The sequence below is a fragment of the Castor canadensis genome, chromosome X (assembly GCF_047511655.1).
Source record: "Castor canadensis chromosome X, mCasCan1.hap1v2, whole genome shotgun sequence".
In the NCBI taxonomy this organism is placed as follows: Eukaryota; Metazoa; Chordata; class Mammalia; order Rodentia; family Castoridae; genus Castor; species Castor canadensis.
This window is the reverse complement of record NC_133405.1, coordinates 28,452,704-28,478,388: the sequence shown is the minus strand read 5'-3', so window position 1 is coordinate 28,478,388 and position 25,685 is coordinate 28,452,704. Positions and strand designations below refer to the sequence as shown.

The 25,685-nt window shown below is 34.6% G+C and overlaps 1 pseudogene; it reads right to left on the bottom strand.

Moving 5' to 3' along the window:
* Positions 1–22,480: 22,480 nt before the first annotated feature.
* On the bottom strand, positions 22,481–24,993 carry LOC109675210 (DDB1- and CUL4-associated factor 5 pseudogene; annotated as a pseudogene).
* Positions 24,994–25,685: the final 692 nt, after the last annotated feature.

Sequence of the window (25,685 nt, the reverse complement as noted above, 5' to 3'; positions counted from 1 at the left end):
AAGATGAACCACTTACTGGAAACTATTTAACATGCATTGCATTCTTTTTTTGTTGGTAAACCAGGAGAGTTTATTGCAATAGAAAAGTAGCAAATAGTACAGCCTCCAGAGCTGGGAGGAGACTCAAGAGAGGGTGTCCACATTAGATTCTTTAGTCCAGAGCTTGGTCCTCCCTGTTGAGAGTTTCCTCTTACATGTCAAATCCATCTTAATTATTTCAAAAATCTAAAATACAGCACCATAAATAGTTTCAAATATATAAGACACAAGAGAAAACATATTATTTTCTTAGTTTCCTTATGCTTTCTCTAATTCCTAATATTTTTAATTATTATTCATTTATTCACATGTGTGTACATTGTTTGGGTCATTTCTTCCCCTGGCCCCTCACCCTCATCCTCTTCCCCCTCCCCCATCCCTTCCAGGCAGAACCTGTTCTGCCTTTATCTCTGATTTTGCTGAAGAGAAGACATAAGAATAATAAAGAAGATACAGCGTTTTTGCTAGTTGAGTTAAGGATAGCTATACAGAGAGATTCCTACCATTGCTTTCATGTAAAAATGTGTTACAACCCAAGTTGATTTATCTCTAACTGATCTTTACACTAGTTCCTGATCCCCTTCTCATGTTGACTTCTGTAACTTTAAGGTTTCTGTGTTAGTTCCTCTGGAGTGGAGACATCAAACACTTTCAGTTTTTTGGGTACTCTACCTATTCCCATATCTCCTGTATGTGCTCTCCCCTTGTCATGTGACCCCAGTCCAACCACATTGCTATATTTGCCCTAGATCTAAAGTCTGCATATGAGGGAGAACATAAGATTTTTGGTCTTCTAAGCCTGGCTAACCTCGCTCAGAATGATGTTCTCCAGTTCCATCATTTATTTGCAAATGATAAGATCCATTCTTCTTCATGGCTGAGTAAAATTCCATTGTGTATAAATACCACATTTTCTTGAACCATTCATCAATAGTGGGGCATCTTGATTGTTTCCATAACTTGGCTATTATGAATAGTGCTGCAATAAACATGGGTGTGCAGATGCCTTTAGAGTAAACTGTGTTGCCTTCTTTGGGTATATCCCCAGGAGTGGGATTGCTGGATCATATGGCAGATCTATGTTTAGATTTTTAAGAAGCCTCCAAATTTTTTTCCAGAGTTGTTGTAACAGCTTGCATTCCCACCAACAGTGTATAAGCGTTCCTTTTCCCCCACATCCTCGCCAATACATGTTGTTCATGGTGTTTTCGATGTTGGCTATTCTAACAGGGTGAGGTGGAATCTTAGTGTGGTTTTGATTTGCATTTCCTTTATGGCTAGAGATGGTGAGCATTTTTTCATGTGTTTTTTGGTCATTTGAATTTCTTTTTTTTGGGAAAGTTTTGTTTAGTTCAGTTGCCTATTTCTTAATTGGTTCATTGATTTGGGGAGAGTTTAGTTTCTTAAGTTCCCTGTGTATACTGCATATCAGTCATTTGATCTATAGCTGGCAAATATTTTCTTCCACTCTGTGGGTGGTCTCTTCAGTTTAGAGACCATTTCTTTTGTTGTTCAGAAGCTTTTTAAATTTATGAAATCCCATTTGTCCATTCTTTCTCTTAGTTGCTGAGCTCCTGGAGTTCTATTGAGGAAGTCCTTGACTATACCTATTCGTTCCAGAGTATTTCCTGCTCCTTCCTGTACTAACCTCAGAGTTTCGGGTCTGATATTAATTTCCTTGATCCATTTTGAGTTCATACTAGTACATGGTGACAGACATGCATCTAGTTTTAGTTTTTTGCAGTTAGATAACCACTTTTCCCAGCAACATTTGTTGAAGAGGCTGTCTTTTCTCCATCATATATTTTTGCCCTTTTGTCAAAAATGAGGTGGGTATAGTTGTATGGATTCATATCCGGGTCCTCTATTCAGTTCCACTGCTCTTCATGTCTGTTTTTGTGCCAGTACCTTGCTGTTTTTATTGCTATTGCTTTGTAATATAGTTTGAAGTCAGGTATTGTGATATCTCCAGCATTGCTCTTTTTGCTGAGTATTGCCTTGACAATTGCGGTGTGTTGTGTATCCAAATGAACTTTAGGGTAGATTTTTCAATCTCTGTGATGAAAGTCATTGGGATTTTGATGCAAATTGCATTAAACATGTAGATTTTTACTATGTTGATTCTACCAATGCATGAGCACAGGAGATCTTTCCATCTTCTGTAGTCGTCCTCAGTCTCTTTCTTCAGCGGTTTGTAATTCTCCTTGTAGAGGTCATTCACATCCTTTGTTAAGTTTACTCCTAGGTATTTGATTTTTTTTGAGGCTATTGTGAATGGAACTGTTTCCATATATTCCTTCTCAGTTTGTTCGTTGTTGGTGTATAGAAAAACGAATGATTTTTATATGTTGATTTTGTATCCTGCTATAGCTGTTTATGGTGTCTAAGTGTTTTTGAGTAGAGTTTGTTGGGTCTTTAAGGTATAGGACATATCATCTCAAATAAGGATATTTTGACAGTTTCTTTACCTATTTGTATTCCTTTTATTTCTTCTTCTTGCCTAATTGCTCTGACTAGAAATTAAGTACTATGTTTAGTAGGAGTGGGGATAATGGGTACCCTTGTCTTGTTCCTGATTTTAGGGAGAATGGTTTCAGTTTTTCACCATTAAGTATGATGCTGGCTCTAGGTTTGTCATATATAGCCTTTACAATGTTGAGGTACATTCCTTCTTCTTTTTCTCTTTTATTCATATATGCATACAATGTTTGGGTTATTTCTCCCCCCTTCCCCCCACCCCCTCTGTACTCCCCCACCCCCTCCCTCTCTCTCCCCACTACCCCCTAGGTCTCAGGCAGAAACTATTTTGCCCTTATCTCTAATTTTATTGAAGAGAGAGTATAAGAAATAATAGGAAGGATCAAGGGTTTTTGCTAGCTATACAGGGAGTTGACTCGCATTGCTTTTCTGGGCATGTGTTACCTTCTAAATTAATTCTTCTCAAACTATCCTTTTCTCTAGTTCCTGGTTCCCTTCTCCTATTGGCCTCTGTCTTTTTAAAGTATCTGCATTAGTTTCTCTGCATTAAGGGCAACAAATGCTATCTAGATTTTTGGATGTCTTACCTATCCTCATACCTCCCTTGTGTGCTCTCACTTTATCATTCCTTCTATTCCTAGTTTTCTTAGAGCTTTTATCATGAAGTGGTGTTGGATCTTGTCAAAGGCTTTCTTCTGCATGTATTGAGATGATCAAGTGGTTTTTTTGTCTTTTCTTCTATTAATGTACTGTATTACATTTATAGATTTGCATATGTTGTCCCACCCCTGCATCCCAGGGATGAAGGCTACTTTGTGATGGTGTATGATCTCTCTAATGTGTTGTTGGATTAAGCTTGCAATTATTTTATTGAGGATTTTTGCATTGATATTCATTAAGGATATTGGCATATAGTTCTCCTTTTTTGGAGGTGTCTTTGTCTGGTTTTGGGATGAGAGTAATATTGGCTTCATAAACTGAGTTAGACAGTGTTTCTTCCCTTTCTATTTCATGGGATAGTTTTAGGAGGGTTGATATTAGTTCTTTAAAGGTCTGATAGAATTCAGCAGAGAATCCATCAGGTTCTGGACTTTTCTTTTTTGGGAGACTCTTAATTGCTGCTTCAATTTTGTTTTGTGTTATAGATACATTCAGGTGATTCATATGCTCTTGGTTCCGTTTTGGATAGTCGTAAGTTTCTAGAAATCTGTCCATTTCTTCAAAATTTTCAAATTCATTAGAGTATAGGCTCTCAAAGTAGTCTGTGATGATTTCCTGTTTTTCCATGGTATTTGTTGTCATCTCTTCTTTTGTATTTCTTGTTTTATTGATTTGGGTTTTTTCTCTCCTCTTTTTAGTCAGGTTTGCTAGGGGTTTGTCAATCTTATTTATTTTTTCAAAGAACCAGCTTTTTGTTTCATCCATTCTTTGTATTTTTTTGTTTGTTTGTTTCTATTTCATTGATTTCAGCCCTTATTTTAGTTATTTCTCTCCTTCTGCTTGTTTTGGGATTTGCTTATTTTTGTTTTTCTAGGAGTTTGAGCTATAATGCAAGATCATTGATTTGAGATCTTTCTGATCTCTTAATATATGCACTCATGGCTATAAACTTTTTTCTTAGGACTGCCTTTTCTTTCTCCCATAGGTTTTTGTAGGTTGTGTTTTCATTTTCATTAATTTCTAGGAATGTTTTAATTTCCTCTTTTATTTCATCTGTGACCCATTGATCATTGAGCAATGTGTGGTTCAACCTCCAATGGTTTGCATGTTTTTTACTGCTGTTTTTGTTGTTGATTTCTAGTTTTAGTGCATTGTGGTCAGATAAAATGCTTGGGATTTTTTCTATTTTCTTATATTTGCTGAAGCTTGCTTTGTTCCCTAAGATATGATCAGTTTTGGAGAAGGTTCCATGAGCTGCTGAGAAGAATATATATTGTACAGCAGTTGGATGAAATATTCTGTAGACATCAGCTAGGTCCATTTGATCTACAGTATGATTTAGTTCTAGGATTTTTTATTGATTTTTTATTTGGATGACCTATCTGTTGGTGATAGGGGTGTATTAAGGTCTCCCACTACCACTGTGTTGGAGTTTATATATCTCTTTGGGTCCTTCAGAGTATGTTTGATGAAATTGGGTACATTGATGTTGGGTGCATATAGGTTGATAATTGTTATTTCCTTTTGGTGTATTTCCCCTTTTATTATTATGGAGTGTCCTTCTTTATCTCATTTGATCAATGTAATTTTGATGTCTATGTCCAAGATAAGTATTGCTACCTCTGCCTGTTTTTGGGGGACATTGGCTTGGTAAATCTTCTTCCAGCCTTTCACTCTCAACCAGCACTTATTTCTGTCAATGAGGTGGATCTCTTGTAGGCAACAGATTGTTGGATCTTCCTTTTTAATCCAGTTTGACAATCAGTGTCTTTTGATGGGGGAATTTAGTCCATTAACATTCAGTGTTAGTATTGATAAGTACGTGGTGATCTCTGTCATTTAGTTGTCTTCGTTGTTTAAGGGTTTGATTGTGTGCAGCTGAATCAGTGTTACTCTCTACTTTCTTGCTTTTTCTTCTCCTGTGGTTTGGTATTGCCTGCCCTTTCATTGTTTTGTTTGCTTTCACTTTCTGAGTGGAGAATTCCTTGGAGAATCTTTTGCAGTGGTGGCTTGGTGGTCATATATTGATTTAGTTTCTGCTTATCATGGAAGACTTTTATTGCTCCATGTATTTTGAATGATAGTTTTGCTGGGTAGAGTATCTTAGGATATCCTATCATTTATCTTCTGGATAAATGAATTAAAAATAGGATGCAAAAATTCTATTTATCTGTCTGTCTATATCTACAATTTATTAGTATGCATAGTAATAGTTTCATATATGTGTAAATAATAATGAAAAATGCATTGAGGAATGAATCTAAATGTGGAAAATATAGTAATAAAATGCTGTAAACATATTCCTTCAATATATATACATTGCTTATATATAAAAACAAGAGTAGGAAGTTACATAGTTTTTTTTCTTTATTTTAATACATTTTTATTAGGATGTATTCATTACACAGGGGGGATTCATAGTGACAGTTCTGATTAGACTTATATTATGCATTAGATACATTACCCCCAATGAAGTTACATGGTTTGTGAAAGCAAATACCTTTCCCAATTTACTTGATTAAAAAAATACCACATGTCTTGCACAAATGCTTTTGACTTGTATGAGTATATTCTCAAAAACTTATTTTTAAAAGGAAGAAATGTTGTATGATAAATGTCTAAATTATAATATTTCAGTCTAGTGGATGTCTAAACAATGCAACACTGATGTATTTATTTATTTATTGGAGCTAAGTTACTAGGATAAATTTTCAAGAAGAAGAAATTATTGTTTATGAAAAATGTTGAATATAAGGCATGTTACATGGTACAGTTTCATCGTGCCCCTGTCAACTGCATTAGCTTTATTTTTCATCCACTCACAAAATCACAAATATCATCCAATTAACCTTTCTCCTTTGTGTTCACTCTTGCTGGCAATGTAACATTGTAACTTACCCAAATTTCCCAAAATGTGTATTCAGTATCCCACATAGAAAATATGCTGGGAGAACAGAATACAACTGGCAGAAACTAACAATTCTCAAAATGTGTTCCGTGGAAAAGTGTCTAATAATACAAGTGTAGAAATCACTAAAGGAAAGTGGATTTCTTTTCTGCAAGATATCTCACAGATTACAAGACAACATGCATTTTGAATTTCTCTGAAGGAAATATAGTTTGCACTTATTTGCCACAGACATTTCACTGCAGAACAAGTACGTATGCAGTTTTTTTTTTTTTTTGCTGTAGTTTGTGGATTATTCACAATATATTTTAGAAACTCTTGTATGGAAGAAAACACAATGCTGTCTTAGGTTTATGTTCTTCAATTATGACTGAATGTTTCTGTCCCCCTCCAAATTTGTATGTTAAACCCATAAATCTCAATGTGATAATACTAAGAGACAGGGCCATTAGGAGGTAATTAGGAATAGGTGAGATCATGAAAGTGGAGCCACATCAAAGGATTAATGCTCTGTTCAAGACATAAAGGGAGACTTCTGTCTACCACATGAGAACTAAGAAGGCTAGCCTGTGCAAGAAAGGAATAGTCTGTTCCCCAAAACCAAATCATGCTGATCACAGACTTTTAGCCTCCTAAACTATAAGAAATAAATTTCTTATAGTTTAGTGGTCTATACCACTAAAGACTGTAAGACCACAGTCTTACAGTCTGTGGTATTTTGTTATGGTAGCTCACACTGACTGAGACAGTGCATTTTAAGGTTTGGAACAAAAATGAATTTGGTATTCATCCTTGGAACTAACTAGCAGTCTCACACTCAGTTTTCTTATATTAAGGTACAAATATATGACATCTATGGTTATTATTATTATTTTGCTGTAGTTTTCTCTTACTCTAAATTCAAATTTAAAATAAATTGGAAATTTGGAAAAACACAAATTTGACTATTCAAACTTGAAAATTCTGATCAAAGTGTAATGCCTTTATTGGGCATTTTAGGAGAGCAGATATCCATGAACTGTTACTGTTATAACTAGGTCCAGCACAATTGATCTTGGAATTTCCATGAGGGGAAATAGATCAGCTGTTTGAGCCTGATCAACACCTTGTAAGAGGCATAAGGAAGAGTTTACTCTCCTGAGTTTACTGATTTTCTACTAACTTTTGAAGATCAGCAGGCCAAATTGCACCTAGTGATGTGTTGGAAGCATTATGTAGATACTCTGCTGAGACCTAATACTAAACAATTTTCATGTGATTAATCACAAGGACTGTTTCTGAGCTGTAAATATCATTTTATACTCATAGTTTATCCAAGTGGGCCTCAAAATACCGTTTTTCCTTTTCTTACTTAAAATCAAATCACATAGTCCAATACTCATCTTGGTCAGTAATTTTTTAATTAAAATTAAAATTAATTTAATTAAATTTTCTGGAAATTTTCCAAATTTCCAGAAATTTGGAAAACATTTTCAGTTCTGGGTAATTATGCCTCTTTGTACATTTGCTTTGAAGTGGATGAAAAATAAAGCTAATGCAGTTGACAGGGGCATGATGAAACTGTACTGTGTATCATGCCTTATATTCAATATTTTTCATAAACAATAATTTTGATAGTGGTGAGAGCTATTATTGTATGAAGAACAATGGCAAAATAGTGAAATTTATTAAAGTGAGGTCTCTGTCACTATAAATGGATTTTAAGAATCTATAAAAATGATTATTATACACAATTGACCTATTATAACACTACAACACATGAGAGTTTTTATGTCTATTGTTAAACAACTTTGTTGAAGGCACTAACTCTTTAAAACAAACTTGCATGTAAAAATCAATTGTAAAAGATTCATTTGACTAATACTTCTACACAGTTTCAGAGTAGAAGTGATGAGTTTTAAAAAAATACTTCACAATGTGAAATAAATTTCTACAACCCCATTTTTAAATGTCATGACAGACCTAGAAACAATTAAGTGAATTAACTAATTAAAACCAAATTACTAAATCAATAGTGTAATTTAGCCCACTAACTTTTAGAATAAAGCTCATTCTAGCAGACCTGCAATACTTAGATTTGACAAGCTGAGTACTGGATCTCAATTAGACAATAAGATGCTAGTGGTCAGGAATTTTGCAGAGCAATCTTTATTCTTAGATTTGAGACTCATAAAGACATATAACAGAATGTTTTCAGAACATATGAAGCTTTCCAATATTCAGAATAACCCACAAAATTAGCTAGTCACATGTTTGAGAAACAAACATGTTTAAGATTGCACCTGTATTTAAGAGAGAGCTCTAGATTAATTTTAAGTAATGTGTGTATAAATTTTATTTTATGATTCTTCTTATAGTGTCCAATTTCTAGCGAAGATTATCCCTGATAAAGACTGCTGATATAACTGGAGATCTGCACATATCAAATTCTGAAAGAAATTTATAATTGTAGTTTAAGATTCAGGACCCTGTAGGTATGCCAAAGATAGAAACATGGAAAAATCATTTCTAGAAAACGGTAGGGTGAAAATATAATCTATGCCCATTCTTGCTTCTGGAATCAGGTGGTGAACTTGCCCTACAGTCAAGTTATTAATTGGTAGACTTTGGGTGGCAAATTAATTTAGTCTATCTGCATGAATATAGATCTTGGAAGATGTGTAGGAAAGTGGAAGGTTAATTTGGACAATAATATTTATCATAACTGTGATGTAGTCACAAGTGATAAATATTAACTTTCTAGGAACTACAGCTTGATCAGTAATTTTCTTTTTTCTACATATGATAATAACATATACTTAATGATCTAGTTAATAAGTAAGTGAAAGTGTGAATGACAGTTTGCATGTCTTGAATTTAAGAGAATACCACATGTCATGTGAATTCATCTGCATGTCTCATAAATTCAGCAATATTTAATGTTCTTCTAATGAACAAAAAACCCTTCTACTCAACAAATAGAGAAGAATCTTAAATTAACACAGAGATTTAAATGACTAATATTTGGTACATTCTTGAAAATTTTATTGGGGGTGATTTTATTGGAGTGATACCTGAGAGAAAGTATGAACATGGTGTGTGTGGTGAGGGGACACACATTAAGATAATATGAGTCTGACCTATCAAAAAGCATACTGATTTGACATTAGATTAATATTGATAATGATGCCTCTTAGGTACAGCAAGCTTTGGAAGTATCTTTTGAATGAATGAAGAATAATCAAATCATAATCAACGTATTGAGACTTATTTTGATTCTCTTAAGAAATTCATGTTTCAGAGATGACATCAGCCAAAAAGTAGATTAGAAAGCTCTAGGTCTTTTTCCCTATGGAAGCATTAAAACAATAGGAAAATAACTAGTCTGTCAAAGGGAAATTCTAGGGATCCTGGAAAACAGTCAAATAGAGCAACAAAGTGTATGACCAATTAAGAAAAAGATTTCAAATGATAGGAAATTTCCTGGCAATATTACTTACTACTACCCTCACATACCCAATATTGCATAGTATTGGTTTTGAGGAGGCAGAAGCTGTTTCCAGTTGCCTCCTATGAACCAGAAAGAAAACAGCAGTGTAATCTGTCTGGTGGCTGCTACATCTGCTGGCCTCTGTTTCACCTAACATGGAGTTCAGGCAGGGTAAGACACTTTGGTACTCTTCAGGAATGCTTTGGAAAACTAAGACCCACAAATGCCTGGGGTTGAAAATTAAAGGGCAAGACATTCAATTGACTATGTAAAGTGGCAGCTTAATTTCCAAATCTTCCCCTTAAGACAGTAAGCAGAACAGAACTTATTTAAAAATCCAAAATTGTCTGAAGGTAGAAAGCAGCAAACATTGAACATAAAAGTTGAAGGGGATCTACAGACTCACAAAAATCTGAGATAAGAGATTTGAGGTGGAGATTTAAACTAGATAATCTAAGAAACAATGGGGAAATTTGAATTAAACTCACTATTTGGGAAATTAGGATATTCCAGAGTAGCTGTATATATGAAAGAATCCACAAAACTCACACACAAGCCCATGCAATATGATACTACAAAAATTCCTGATCAAACATTGAACCTGGCCTGCTACTAAGCATTATTAAAACATGTACTAATAGCAAGTGGAGGACTTTACTGGCACAAAGGTAGTAAAGACAGGGAGTGGTGGCTGGTTTTCAATTGAACAATTTAAAAAATAATAACATAGTATAAAAGAATATGAAGAAAGATGAAAACACAGCTCATTCAGGTGAAAAAAATTTTCAAAAGCCATCCCATCTGTGAGGTTGCTCAGAAATCACTTGTATAAGACAAGTACTTTAAAGCAACTCTCTTGCTTTTCCATCATATGATGACATGTCAAAAGCACCAACCAAAAGGAAATGGTCTTCATCAGACATCAAAGCTGCTGACTCCTTACTCTTGGATTTCTCAAACTCCAGAAGTATGATCAATGAATTTCACTGTTTACAAGTTACCCAGTCTAAAGTATTGTGTTACAGCTGGGTGATTAGTATAAGACAGAAATTGGTGGAAGAACTGAGATACTGTTATAATGAATTTCAAGAAAAAACAGCAACAGAAATCTCAGAACAAACAGACAAAAACTGTCTTAAATGTATTCAAAATGCGAAAGGAAAACATGAACACAAAGAACTACAGGAAATTAGGAAAATTAAATGAACCACATGAGAGTCTCAAAAAGAAAAATAACATACAAAAGAATGAAACAAATTCTGCAGTTAATTACTATAATAACAGAATATTAAAATTCACTAGTGGAGTTCAATAGTATAGTTGAGCAGGTATAAGAAAAGAGTGCAGTGACATTAAAATATGGTATGTGACAAGATTAATGCTGGAAAATAGATAAAAAAGTGAAGAAATGTAAACAGAATGCAAAATACTTACAGGGGGCAATATTAAGCTGTACAACATACAAATTATGAAAATTCCAGAAAGAGAAAAAGTAAGTGAGATAACTAAAGAAAACAAAATCTGAAATCTCCCCAAATTTGAGGACTACATGGATCTACAAATCCAAAAATCTCAACAAATTCCTCACAAGATATATATTCAGACTGTGTAGGCATAGACAAAAGAGAATTTTTAAAATAGCATAAAAAAAGCCATTTATAATGTATCCTCAATAAGACTGTCTTTGATTGTATTCACCCATTTAATAATCTATTCTCCCTCCTACCTCTTTCTTCCTTTTTTTTTTTTTACAATTTTAATAAGTTTTGTTATCCTTTTTTTAAACATTCATACAATGTGCTACAATCTTATTCAGGCCCCATCCCTCTCCTGCAGGTTCCCTTCCCCAAATGGTCCTTATTTTACATGAGAGAAAACATGCAATATTTATCAATCAGTCAAAAGGTTATATTGGTTAGCATGGTAATCTACATATAGTTCTACCCATTTAATTTTTCTTTATGACTGAAATGTGTATATATACCACAATTTCTTTGATTCATTCATTATTTGATAGGGATATAGGCTAATTCCATTGCTTTGTTTCTGTGAACAATGTTGCAATAAGTGTGGGTGAGCAGGTATATCTACTATATGTAGATTTGCATTCCTTTGGATATATGCAAAGAAGTGCTATAGAAGGATAATATCCTAGTTCTAGCTTTAGATTTTTGAGGACTTTCCATGTTGATTTCCATAGTGCTGCTATAATTTACATTCCCATCAACAGTGTATTAGGGTTGCCAGTTCCCTGCATCCTGACCAGAATTTGCTGTTTATTTCCTTAATGATAGCCATCCTGAGGGGTTCAGATGGAATCTCATTATATATCTGATTTGCTTTTTTTTATGATTAAAGATGTCAAACATGGCTTTATGTATTTATTGGTCATTTGTATTTTTTGGATTATCGTTCTCTTAATATTTAATTTTTGGCTTTTTATAGATTGTGGGTATTAATCTCCTGGCAGAAGAATAGTGGGAAAATTTTTCTCCTATTTTGTAGGCTGTCTCTTTGTTCTATTCACTGTTTCCTTTGCTATGCAAAAGCTTTGTAATTTGATGCAATCCTATTGTCAATTTTTGCTCCTATCTTGTGAGCTCACTGTTGGAGTCCTACTCAGAAAGTTGTTGTCCATGCCTATATCTTCATGTGTTTTCTCTAATATTTCATGTATTAGTTTCAAAGTTTCAGATCTTACTTTAAGACCCTTGATCCATTTTACTTAGTAGAATCAATTTAATATAGTACAAACATATAATGGGTAATCATCAATGTTTAAGGGAGAGGACAGTGAGGAATTACTTATTTGGCACAGTTTCTATTTAAGAAAATAATGTAAGATCTGGATATGTGTGGCAATAATTATTCACAATAATGTGAATGTATTTAATGTTATTAAATTGTACATTTAAATGGTTAAATGCTAAATTCCATGTCATGTGTATTGTATCAAAATAAAAATAAAATAATGATTAATATATTAAATGTATGAATTTTAAGAAAAATATTGCCATAGAGACACCACTTCCATAAACATGCCAAGTAAAATTAAGCATACTACATTTTATGTATGATAGTGATAATGTCAGTGTTTCATTTCAAAAGAACAGAGATATACCCCCATGATATTATTTAGAGTTTTTATTAAAATTGATTGTAAGTGCATAAAGCTTCCTGAAAAGTACTAAGAAGCAGACCCTGGTAGTAAGTATCCACCAGGGAAAAATTGTTGATTAAAGTGTATAGAAAAAGGAAGATCAATGATTAAGAAAATGAAAACTATGCTGTTTATGTAAAAAAAAAAAACACATATAATAATATTAAGTAAAGTAAGCCAGAGACAAAATAATATAAACTACATGAAACCATTTACATAACCTAAAACTGCATTAGCAACCCATAGTATGAAAAGTCAGTGTGTTTACTTTGTTAAAATTCATCAAATTTTTAAACCTATTGAAATCACCATAACAAGGGAGCTAAGGTAGAAAGGAGAAAAATAGAGGGAATGAACCAATTTGAGCTGTAATACATATATACATGGTAATGTCACAAAGAAACTCCCTGTATAACAAACTTAAACAAACAAAAATGCTTTTTTAAAAAAAAAAAAGGACAACTGGAAGGTAAAAAAGATCCTGTCTAGAGGTTGGTACCAGGGGGAAAAGGGAGAATATAAAGAAAAGGTGTAAGAAGGTGAATGTAGTGGAAATATTATATGTTCATGTATGAAAATGGATAAATGAGACCTGTTGAAACTATTCCAGGAATGATGGGAGGGCGGTTGAAAGGAGAATAGTGGAGGGGGTGAAATCATCTGTGATATATTGTAGGATCTTTTGTAAATATTACAATATACCCCTCATACAAGAATGATATGATAATTAAAAAAATAAATAAAAACAGAAACCAAATTCATAGAGCTATATCCTGATGATTTCAGCATGTTTTCTGTATATAGATATTCAGGAAACGACATCAACGAAACAGCAACAGAAGTGGTCCCCCACTTACATATCCTCCCAGCAACAATAATTTGGCAGTCATTCATGGACAAAAGTGCCTTTGGGGGAGGCTTGAGATCCAACTGGTGAATCCCTGGTAGAACTGAAGATCTTTTCATTTTGAGACATGATGCAGTAGATCAATGTCCATTTGACAAGCTTGCCAATTATAATCTCAGGTACAAACATAGAGAAAGCACTGTATAATTTGGACTTGATTATAGCCTTTAGGTCTTGGTCCTACCACCAGTACAATCAGGCAAAGAATCTAGAAATAACAATGCCTTTAATGTCTCAAGTGACAGGCCTACTGATTTTTTATGACTATGAATCATAAAGTAACCATATAACCTGGCTCTGGCTTTGTTCCCTCGTGGTTAGGGGGTAGAGGCAATCCTGCTATCCATGAAGCTAGCAAGAGCATTCATATCTGTGTTCTTAGAAACAGAACTAGAGAAATTGTGTTTGCCTGTAGACCCTGAGGGAAACGTGTGACACAGTTCCAGCCTCTTTCAGCTGAGATTTTGGTCAGTTCTATCTGCTCAATTATCTACTCAGTAACCTGGGAGGAGTATTCCCGTGGAATGCCGTAGTTGTATATGCATCTGGTCACAAGCCAACCATATGCAGTTTGAGTATGGACCGTAAGGCAGACCCTTTTCCCAGGATACTTAATATTTAATACTTAACTATCATTAATACTTAAGTATTAATAGTACTTAATACTTAAATATTATTAAGTGCCAATAATACTTACCAGAGAGGATTCACTTTTGCTCAAGCCCTGTTCAAAAAAGCACCAACTATTTATACTCCTGTGAACTAACAAACATCCACATGACCAATCTCTCTACCCACAAATGAACTGTCATCATTGAGGTAATTCTACCTATCTAGGAACTCAAAAAGTAAAGATCTTCCTATGTTGAAACCAATCTGTAAAGACTATAGAGATATTTATTCCTTGAAATACAGATGCTAATGAAATATTACATGGAACTCAAAAATCAGGCAAGTATGACATCCTGAAATAAACTAATAAGGTTTCATTAACCAACCCCAAAGAAACGGAGACCTGTGTTTCCTGAAAAAGAACTAAATGATCATCTTGTAGAAGATCAATACAATGGAAGAGAAAAGAAACAACTAAACAAAATCAGGAAAACAATGCAGAAACAAAATAAGAGCCTAAACAGCCCCAATGACCTCATTTAGATACAGATTTTTTTAAAGTCAGACTCATAGAAGCAGAAGTGAAATGGTGATTACCACAAACTGGGGTATGAGATATGAGTAGGTTTTGGTCACAAGCTGTAACCCCTCAGTTATAAGTTTAATACATTCTGGAAATCTAATGTATACCATCATGATTATAATTGATAATACTGTATTATACATTTGAAACTTACTAAGAGAACAATCTTAAATGTTCTTTCCACTCACACAAATGATAATTATGTGAGGTGATAGTTGTGTTAATTAATTTGATTGTAATTGTGTTATGTTGCTTGCATATACCAAATTATCACATTTGGCATGTTAAATATGTAAAATTTTTGTTTTCAACTGTACCTCAAAAAATCAGGAGAAACAAATATCTTAGGGAAGTATTCAAAATAACTATAGTAAGAAGATGGAGTAATATGTGTTTTATGCCGGAGGCATGGCTTTGATAGTAGAGTACTTGCCTAGCAATTGTAAGGACTTGAGTTCAAATACCAATACCACCAAATTGTGATTTATTTATATCATGCCTTATTATTGAGTAATTAAAAGAAACAAACTGCTAATATATACAAGGGTGAGTCTTACTGACATTATTTTGAGAAAAACAAACTGGACACAAATTTTATAACTGGTTACATTTAAGCTATAAAATATTGAGAATAGGAAACTTATTGCTTGTGTTTTGTGGAGTGGGATTGGCTGAGAAAGGGCATAAAGCTGTATTCTGAGATGAGGGAAATGTCTTTGGGATAATATAAATTACATGATATCAGCATTTGTTAAGACTCATTACCATTCTTTCATCAACATATACTTAACACATACACACACTTCCCCATACTGAGGTCCCATAACCAATATTCTTTTATTTCTATAAGATCAACTCTTTTAGATTCCACATATGAGTGAGATCATATTATTTTGTATGCATTGTATACTTACTGTTTTGCATTTAACTATTTTATCTGTGTTAATTAATTATAACAGAATAAATGAATAAATGGATCATTGAATGCAAGCTTTTAATTTTTCAAAATTTTTACATTTTGAACCCAAAATCTCATTTTTAACAAAATCCTCTAAAGAGATACATGAATACATGTTCAGATATGTACCTATTATTTAGGTCCATCTATCTCTTATACTTTTATGGTGGTTTTGAAATACATTGTATAAGTGGAACAATTTGAAAGTCCATTTGGTAATCACCGGAAGAAAATATGAAGTGAAAATATAATGGAAAAGTGCATAACCATTTAAAAGTAGGTTATTGATCATGGATAAAAGTTATGACACTGTGAGCATAAAACTGTATATATAAATATTAAATGTAGTATGAATCATTATATAAAATATTGTGTAGGTATGTAGTAGATTTGTAGTTAAATAGAGCATATTCATAAAAAGACACAAAATAGTAACTTTTTTTTACCAGGAATCAAAATTTAAAGTACATTTTATCTTTTGATTATTTTTCATGTTAATTTTTATAATATGAATATATTATTTATATAATTAGATTTGTAAGTATAAATCTGCATTCATTGGGGAAAATAGAATATAAATTTCTTCAAATTTTCTTTATTATTAATTTGAAGAAATACCTAATTTTTCCACCCTTGTAATTCCACACCTTCGTAGAATAATTTAAAAATTAGAAAAAGGGATTAACAACAATTTGTGTATTCTCTTCCATTTGTTTTTGGTTAGTAACAAGAGTTTGTTTTCCATTTATACTGTTAATAAACAATTTTCAATATATACAAAATATATTCTAATTGACTTGTTTTTTCATGGTGTGTATTTAAATGTGGGTATACTTTTGCTTTTAATTACTGTTATGTTATATTCAGTGTTCATGTAGAGGAGGTAGATGATTCTCAAAAAGACATGATAAGAAAAGACATGTTTGTGTACCTTCCATAAATGAAGATTTCTAATTAATTTTGCTTTTACTTTACATATATCACTTGAGGTAAGCTATCAACTTTCCCACTGGCAGCACAGCTGATGAAAATTCAACCAACATTTTCTATGTTTTTGGCATTTGCACAAGTTTCTTGATGTTATAATAAGCAGGAAAAAGTTTAAGGGTTGATTAAATCCTTATTAGTAGGAATGTGCAATGTGACTCTCAAGAGCCTTTTGTTGTAATACACGGAAGTTGATTTCAATCTCTTTTATTCTAATGTGCCTGTAAGTAATGAATAATAAACATAAATTGTGACTAGAAGTAGATATATATTATCATTAACATTTGCATTTTAATAAATCATATGATTAATTATCATAAGGAATATGTAATAAATGAAAATCAATGTTTTTAACATATTTTGGGAAATCGTTCTCTTATTTACCTGTGTCCACAAGTTTCAACAGACATTCAGACGTGTACCACTGTGCCAAAACTCCACTTGATTCACAAACAATACTCAGCATGTTATGTACTCTGCAAACTCTCTCATTAAACTACTTACAAGGAGTAGCTTTTTCTAATAGTGGTTGAGAAAGTCATATATTTTTCCCCAGTTATAAGCATCTTTATTTTCCAAAATTAAATTGGATTTATTTTTGTTTAATAGTTTTTGAAATTATAAAACACCTAGTTTGCATCCCTAAGAAATTGGGACGTGCTCTCGGAACTATTATGTGTGAGTGATTGGGGAAAGGAAGTTGAACAGAGGGAGGATATGAAACTGTCATATGATCTTACTGGAGACCTCATCCTGTCTCACAGAAGCTCTGTAGTTGTAATTCCCTTAACAGGAATTCCAAGGGAAAAACGTTTGCCCAGTCTTTGTAGCTTCTTCATTAACCAGTCATTGAATGCAAGCTGCTCACATAGAATGAATGAAACTTTGGCAAAATGAATCCTTTAAGCTGTCTGTAATTCCTGAAGAGGGACTAACCTGAGTGCCCTCATCTGCCAACATTCCTAGCAGCTCGGTGAATGCATGGCACTGACAACAATGGAAGTTTCAGCCAGCATCCACCACAAATAATAAAAAATGTAGATAATACAAGAAGGTGTGAAGAGGACAGTTAAACATTTCTCATAACTAATAAATCATACATAATTAAAGTTAACCTTTTTCTCCATCTTTGCATATTACTCAGGCCTATCTACTCAGTAGTCATTCTTGAGTGCTCCCTTTTCCTCTTCCCCACTGCCACATCCAGTCAACAAGCAATTCCTGACAATTTTATATAATAAATGTTTCTTAAATACTTCAGTTATTCTAATTTTAGTCCCATTTCCATAGCCTTAACTTTTTTCATTCTGTGGCCAATTTCCATAGCTATGATTCCCATTATCTCTTGTTTTAAATTTGTCATTTGCCATTTTACTGATTTCATGTCTCATTGGCTATTATTTCAGTTCTCCATGCTTTAGGCCTTCCAGCCATACCTGTTTTTCCCAACATACGTCAAACTATTTTTTAATGATTTCATGAGTTTAACATTATAGTATTCCCTTTCCCAAAAATATTATTTCCATGAGAAACATTATCCTCTGCCAAACATATACAAAGACCACCCCTGATTCCCTTCCCCAAACTTGGTTCAATGACTGAATTGTTCAACACTTTTCTACCTCTTCAAGATCAGCTTTCCCTTTACAGTGTCCTCAATTCCTATTTTAGATTATTTTAAATTGTCCACTCAGGTACCTCCATTAGCACATTTATTATATTATGCTTAAAAGAGTTTCAGTGATTTTGCCTCACCTTTATAACAAAGTCCAAATGTCTTACAATGGCTTATAAAGTCTTATACAATATGCTTTGCCTAACTCTTCAGAATCTGTCTTTATTTATCTGTGCCTTTTAAAAAAATTGTTTATTTGTGTGTCCCCAAGGTCATTCATGCCACTAATCTTTGCATGACTTTCTCCTTCTTGTCATTAAGATTTCTGTTTAAATATCATCTTTTGGGAGAGTTTATTAACAATTCACTCTAGCCTAGTTTCTCAATCATTAGCACTTCCCTCTTTTATTTTCTTCATAGCACTCATAAGGTATAACTACATTGGCTACTATCTCTCTCCATTGGAATGTTACAAAAGTGAAACTATCTTTGTCTTATTTACTATGTTTTTCTCAGGATATGAAATATTTCCTCACATAATTAAGGATTTGGTTAACAAATAAATTAATAAACACAATTTCTTTCTCTTTTATTACAATACACATTTCTAAAAACACAAGTTTGATCTTATTGTAGGATTTAATTGTTCTCTTTCTATTATTTTGAGTAAAGAATTATGAGGTACAAAGGATTATGCCCACTTGGCTTACTTGTGATTATTTCTTTCATATTTACTAAAATTTTAGAGAAACATCTTAGGTTTATGAGTTAATTATTCTTCATTCCAAACCATTTATACTCTGATTTTATTCCTTCATTTATTCTTGACAAACTAAGTTCCAAAGTCCTTAGGGTTTATATAAGAAAGGTGTGTTGAGTTAAAGACTGTCCACACAAGGAAAAAGGGCTTTGGTTTAACAGAGTTAAGAGATTGGGTTAAAAGAGATAGACTGAGAAAAATATATAAATTTATAAAAGATACCAGTACCCAGATTTCTCACTTTCAGAGAAAAGTTTTATAAAAACATGGCAATATAAGAAGGTGGAAACTAGGAAACAACTCTAGGACTAGATTTTAGAACGTCAGATACTGGAGAAAATCCCCCCCCAAAATTATATTTGTTGTTTATTGTTATGCTGGGTGGGGGTTCATTGTGGTATTAGGTAAGGTTTTCATCTAATTAGAAGTGTGGGGAGCAAAGAGCATATTGGTAAACCATATATCAGTCCTTAATGTTACTTTATTATGCTCCAAAAAAAGAACTAAGTCTTCTTGAAGAAAAAGAGGGAAGGGTGAAGCCAGAAAAATATAAAATGAGCCAGAAAGACCTTGTTATACTGAAACTCTTTAAAGGTGTGCAAATAATGTTGAAAACATCTCAATGAACACAGAAGCCATTCTGAATTACTGCCCATAGAAAGAGCTAGGACAATATGAGCTGCAAAATTAGTAACAATAAGACTAGATGTGTGGCTCAAGCGGCAGAGCACCTGAAAGCTCAAAGTTCAGAGTTCAATCCCCAGTCCTACTAAAAAAATTAGTAATGAGAGATAGATTGATAGATAGATGATAGATAGATAGAACAAGTTAAATATTCAATTCACAACCCATATTGATATAGACAGTAAAAAGGAAGCATAAATTATCTAGCATATGGAATGAAATATCAACTAATAAATACAGAAGGAAATATGAAATTAAAAAGTCACCATATAGCAATCATCAGGGTAGTAATTTAGGCAAGAAGTAATGTGAGTAACAGCTAAAGCTACTGGGTGAATACTTGATTAGAAGAGTAATATGTACAAAGACATAATATTGCCCCCCACAAACACATATTAAATACAAAAGGAACAAGTAATTTTACAAGGAAAAAATCTGACAGATGCTACTTAGATCAAATTGTCAAAGTTAACATCACCAGCAGAATGATAAACTGGACTTTTCTTCTACACAGAAATATATGAACAAATGCAGCTTCTCTTCTGTCCTATTTATTACAAAACCTGTGACCTGAACCTGTCCAAAAAGAAACATGAGACAAAATCAACCTGTGGCTCATTCTATTAAATAAATGGCTTATAATTTTCAAATTTTTCAAAGTCAAGAAAGACAAAACTGAGGAATTACTCCAGTATAAGAGAGATTAAAGAAAATCCTGATTAATTCCTTCATCTACAAAAGATATTATTAGAACAATCGACAGAATTTGGATGATGCACATAGATAAATTATAAGCTATTTTCTATATGCATTAATTTTAATGTTTGTCATTATATAAGTGAATGTTTTATTGTTAGGAAATAGTATCAAAGTATTCCTGTTTAAAATGGCATCAATATGCTTTTAGTTAACACAGGAAAAGTATAATTTATATTTTCACTGCAACTTTTTAAGTCTAAAATCATTTAAAATACTAGAACATTTCCAATAGTATTATGAGGTCATTGACTTAAGTATTAACTTAAGTATTGACTTAAGTATTAGTCTAATTATTAATACAAAATACCTAAATTTATTTGGATTTCATTCCGTCTGGATTTTTTGGGGGGCTGTACTGCCATTTGACTTCAGGGCCTCAAGCTTGCCAGGCAGGTGCTCTACCACATGAGCCACTCTGTCAAGCCTATTTTGTGTTGGGATTTTTTTGAGATAGGGTCCAGTGAACTATTTGCTTGAGCTGGCTTCTAACCATGATCCTCAAGATCTCAGTCTCCCAAGTAGGTAGGATTATAGGCATAAGCCACTGGTGCCTGGCTCCTTCCTGATTCTTTAGGATACTTGCTGATTCAAATATTCTTTGTTTTTATTTTCTTCTAAGGAGTTGTGTTCCCTATAGTATTTAAGCATACTGAAGCATTTCTAATCTTAAACTAAACAAATCCTCTTTAGCTTATACATTCCTACCATATCTCATAATTAACCCACTTTTTCTTTTTGCTTTTGGTAGTATAGACATTTTTTGTTTGCTTTTGCTACTTGCTTTATTTTGTTCTTTTTTATGTTGTACTGGGTGTACATTGTGACACTTACATAATTTCTTACATTATATCAGAGTTGAATTCATCCCCTCCATCATTCTCTTTTATTCCCCATTTCCCCCATTCCTGACAGTTTCAACAAGTCTCATTTTTTCCATTTGCATACATATGTACAAATATTTATTATTTGTAAATAATATATTATTTGCCATATATATTTATTAATATATTTATTATTATTCATCTTCCTACACACTCTCCCTGCATCCTCCCCCATCCAACTGGTACCAACCCCCCCCAGACAGGATCTGCTCTGCCCTCTTGTTACTCTGTTTTCTTTTATATTTCTTTTATTCATATGTCCACACAATGCTTGGGTCATTTCTCCCCTCTTCCCTCCTTCCCCTCCCTCTCCCCCCACCCCTTCTGTCTCCCCCCCATCCCCTCACTTCCAAGCAGAAACTGTTTTGCCCTTATCTCTAATTTTGTTGAAGACAGAGTGTAAACATTAATAAAGAGGATCAAGGGTTTTATCTGCTCTGCTCTCTTGTTACTCTATTTTTGTAAAAAAAAAAAAAATGACATTTTTGTTTCTTGAAGTAGCTACACAAGTAATCTCCTTGCAACATTTCCATGTACATATGTATTACATATGTATTATTACCTGAATTAGTTCATCCTCTATTTTTCTTCTTTCTACCTTAGTCCCCTTCTTATGGTGATTTCAACAGATTTTAAAACTTTATATTGATTTTTATATAAGAAGTACATCAGCTTTATTCACCTTTTTAACTTCCTTCTTTTAACTTCCCTCTTTCATATGTGACCACCCCTTAGCATAACCTGTTTTTCCAAATACTGCTTGTATTTGTATTAGTTCTATATTCCACATATGAGAGAAAACACATGGCCTTTGGCTTTCTGAATCTGGCTAACTTCACTTAAGATTATGTTCTCCAGTTCCATCCATTTATCTGAAAATGACAAAATTTCATTCCTTTTTTTTTTTCAGGCCCTGGTTTTATGTGCCTTTAACACTTTTTTCCCTTTCCTCTGTGTTTGCTAAACAAGAAAAAAATGTAAGGATAATTTTTGTAGCTTTTTGATTTCCCTTTATATTTATCATGTTTTTAATTTCTTCTCTGAGAAGAAATTCTCTGAATCTTTGTCTTCCAATTCAAATTGGTGACTTTTGAGGCTACTGTGGCTATAAACGGCTCTGCTACTATCTATGGGTGAGGAGGAAGTGTGGCCCTCTTTCATACCAGCAGTGGAGGCCTCACAGACCATTTCAGAATCACAATAATCTTTATATAGAAGAGTCCCTGATGGGGATGAGGTATCATGGTCAGTGTCTGAGTGTCCTAGGGAAGTGAAGCCTACCACCTCCAGATCCCCAAAGTTCTGCCCATTGTTGTGAGGGTGAGAGAAACAGGGGTGTAAGCATCCATTGTTGTGGTTGGCACAGATGATTTTGAGGCTTCTTTCCTGACTGTTATCAGACTGCATCCTCTATCAGTTACCAGGCCCACTGCTGGGAGTGGAGCAAGATGACTTAGGGACAGGAGGAGAGGGTGGCTCCTCACCCTAGCTGCTCACGGCCTTCCTCAGGGCCTTTACATTGAGCTTCTCTTGGTTTCAAAAGGTGTTCTAGAAAGTCACCATTGTTAGTGTCCCAAGAGGTGCCCTGTGGTACTTTTGCCCAAAGGTGGCTGCTGTGCTCATGGCCTGGGCCCCTGCTTGGATTTCTAGCTGAATTCCATTCTTTAAATCATCCTTGTTACAGCCTTCAAGGAGCAAGTCCTGATTCCTCTGTGGGCATTGCTGTGTTTGGACAGGGTTCCATAGTAGAAGAAGTTGCTGTGTTGCCTTTGTGACAGCTTTCTGCTCTCCCTTCATTTGCCTCTCCTGTAACTAGAGAGGTCTCTCCATCTTTGTTATTTTGAGTAGGAGATATAGGAGTTGTGGAGCTATTTGTAAGCTTTATAAATTTGTCACTCAGTGGATTCTATGTCAGAAGTTAGTGAAGCCCACCTTGGCTGGGCATGCCACATCTCCAGAGTAAAAGTGCTCCACTCAGGTGAGGTGGTGGGGGAGGAGGAAAGGTCATCCACTTTGATATGGGGGTAATTATAGTTGTCTTTACCAATGTAGGTATTGGTAGGCTTGATTGGGGGCAATGAGCCTATATTCTCAGGGTGTCTTCTGTTGTTCAGTTGCTGAGGGGAGGTTATAGATTCATTTAGTTCCTCTTCATCCTGTGAGCTGCTGGAGTTACTGGAACTGCTGGATTCATCTTCACTGCTGGGTAACCGTGGCCAGGGGAGGAGAACTGTGCTCAGTTTAACCTCACAGGTGTTCTCTTCAGAAACAGATTCACTTGACAGGGCCAGCAGGGGTTTGTCCTGTTAGTGCTATAGAGCAGAAAGGCCTTGCTGGTGAGAGGCTGCATCCTCACATGTGAGTTGTGGAGAGGGGGTGTATAATGCCACTGCATTTGTTGTGGTGACCTGCAGGGACCCCAGGTGGAAGGCATTGTTGGCAGACTCATTTACTGTAGGAGGTGGCGAGCAGGGCAGTGAGACTGAAGATTCTGTGTCAGTGTAGCCTAAGCACTTACTGACTCCTTCACATGGCTGAAGGTCTCACTGAGGTCACTGTCTGAGTCACACCTCCAGCCTTCAATCTCTTTGCATATCAGAGAGTCAAAGAAAGCCATCATCCAGGGATCTTTCTGGACCAACTTGTTGGTTTAGTCATGGGACAGGCCACTCCAGCTATTCAGCACAAGACTGATGTACACTTCATAGGCATATGGGCAGCAAGACTCATTCTCAGTCTGACCATTGAGGTCTCCTGTACATCCTGGATGCTTGTATGTGCTCCAGATCTTGATAATCTTTTCTACACCAGAAAAGCAGTTATGTAGGTGTGGGGATTAAATCAGACCTGGTTAAGTAAGAACCATGAAAGCTCCTGACCACCCTGCCAGTGCCACCTGCTTCTGGATCTGCAGGAATTCTCCATATGTACAGGTGGAAGTCATGGGAACCTGAAAGGATATACTGGCTATGATCACCTGCAAAACAACAGCTTTTCATGCTGCATGAGTTGAAGTAACCCTGATGGTCAAACTGGAATACTGGCAGGTGGGAGTGGATGTCATAGAGCACAGGTTACAGGCATCATTGCAGGGCTAGGAGCTGATTCCACTAATGTTGAATCTCACACTCATGGCACTTTGGAGAGATAGATTGTCACCATACTGTAGAAGAGAACTCAGGTTTTTGGATATTCCAGAATCCCACTCCTTCCTTTGAATGGGGTATGGCTAATAACTTGGGCTCCACAGGGTTAAACATGACACTGTGAAAGGCTGATGAATAATTTGCCAGAAAGAAGAGCTCTCCATGGGGACACTTTTAGATGTCCCAAATGATAACCTGGTCATCATCTGAGGAGCTGGCAAAAATATTGTCATTCACAGGGCTCACTGACAAGCCGAATACAGCATCTTCACGAGCAAACACATCCAAAATCTCACTGCTTTCAACAACATGAAGGATAATTTGCCCATCATTACCTCCAGAGAATACTTTGATGTTCCCACTCTTGAAAGACAGACAAAAATCCATTGCATATAGATACCACATTTTCTTAATCCAGTCATCTGTAGTGAGGCATCTTGACTATTTCCATAGCTTAGCTACTGTGAATAATGCTACAATAAACATAGGTGTGCAGGTACCTTTGTTGTAGCCTCACTTACATTTCTTCAAATACAGGCTTATGAGTGGTATTGTTGAATCACATTGCAGTAATATTTTTAGTGTTTTGAGGAGCTTCCATACTGTTTTCCACAGTGGTTGTACTAATTTACATTCCCACCAAAGTGTATGAGGTTTCCCTTTTCCCCACATCTTCACCAACATTTGTTGTTGCTTTTGTTCTTGATGATAGTCATTATAACACAAGTTAGATGCAATCTTAACATGGTTATGATTTGCATTTCCTTTATGGCTGGGGATGTTGAGCATTTCCTTATATACTTTGGCCATTTGGACTTCCTCCTTTGAAAAAGCTCTGTTCTGCTCATTTACTCATTTCTTCATTGGGTTATTGATTTTGGGAGAGTTTGGGGTTTTGAGCCCCTGTATATTCTGGTTATTAATCCCTTGCCAGATTTATAGCTGTCAAAGATTTTCTCCAGTTTTTTGGGCTGCCTCTTCAATCCAGTGACTATTTCTTTTGTTGTGGAGACCCTTTTAATTTCATGTATTCCCATTTGTCAATCATTTTTCTTAGCTGCTGAGCCATTTGAGTTCTG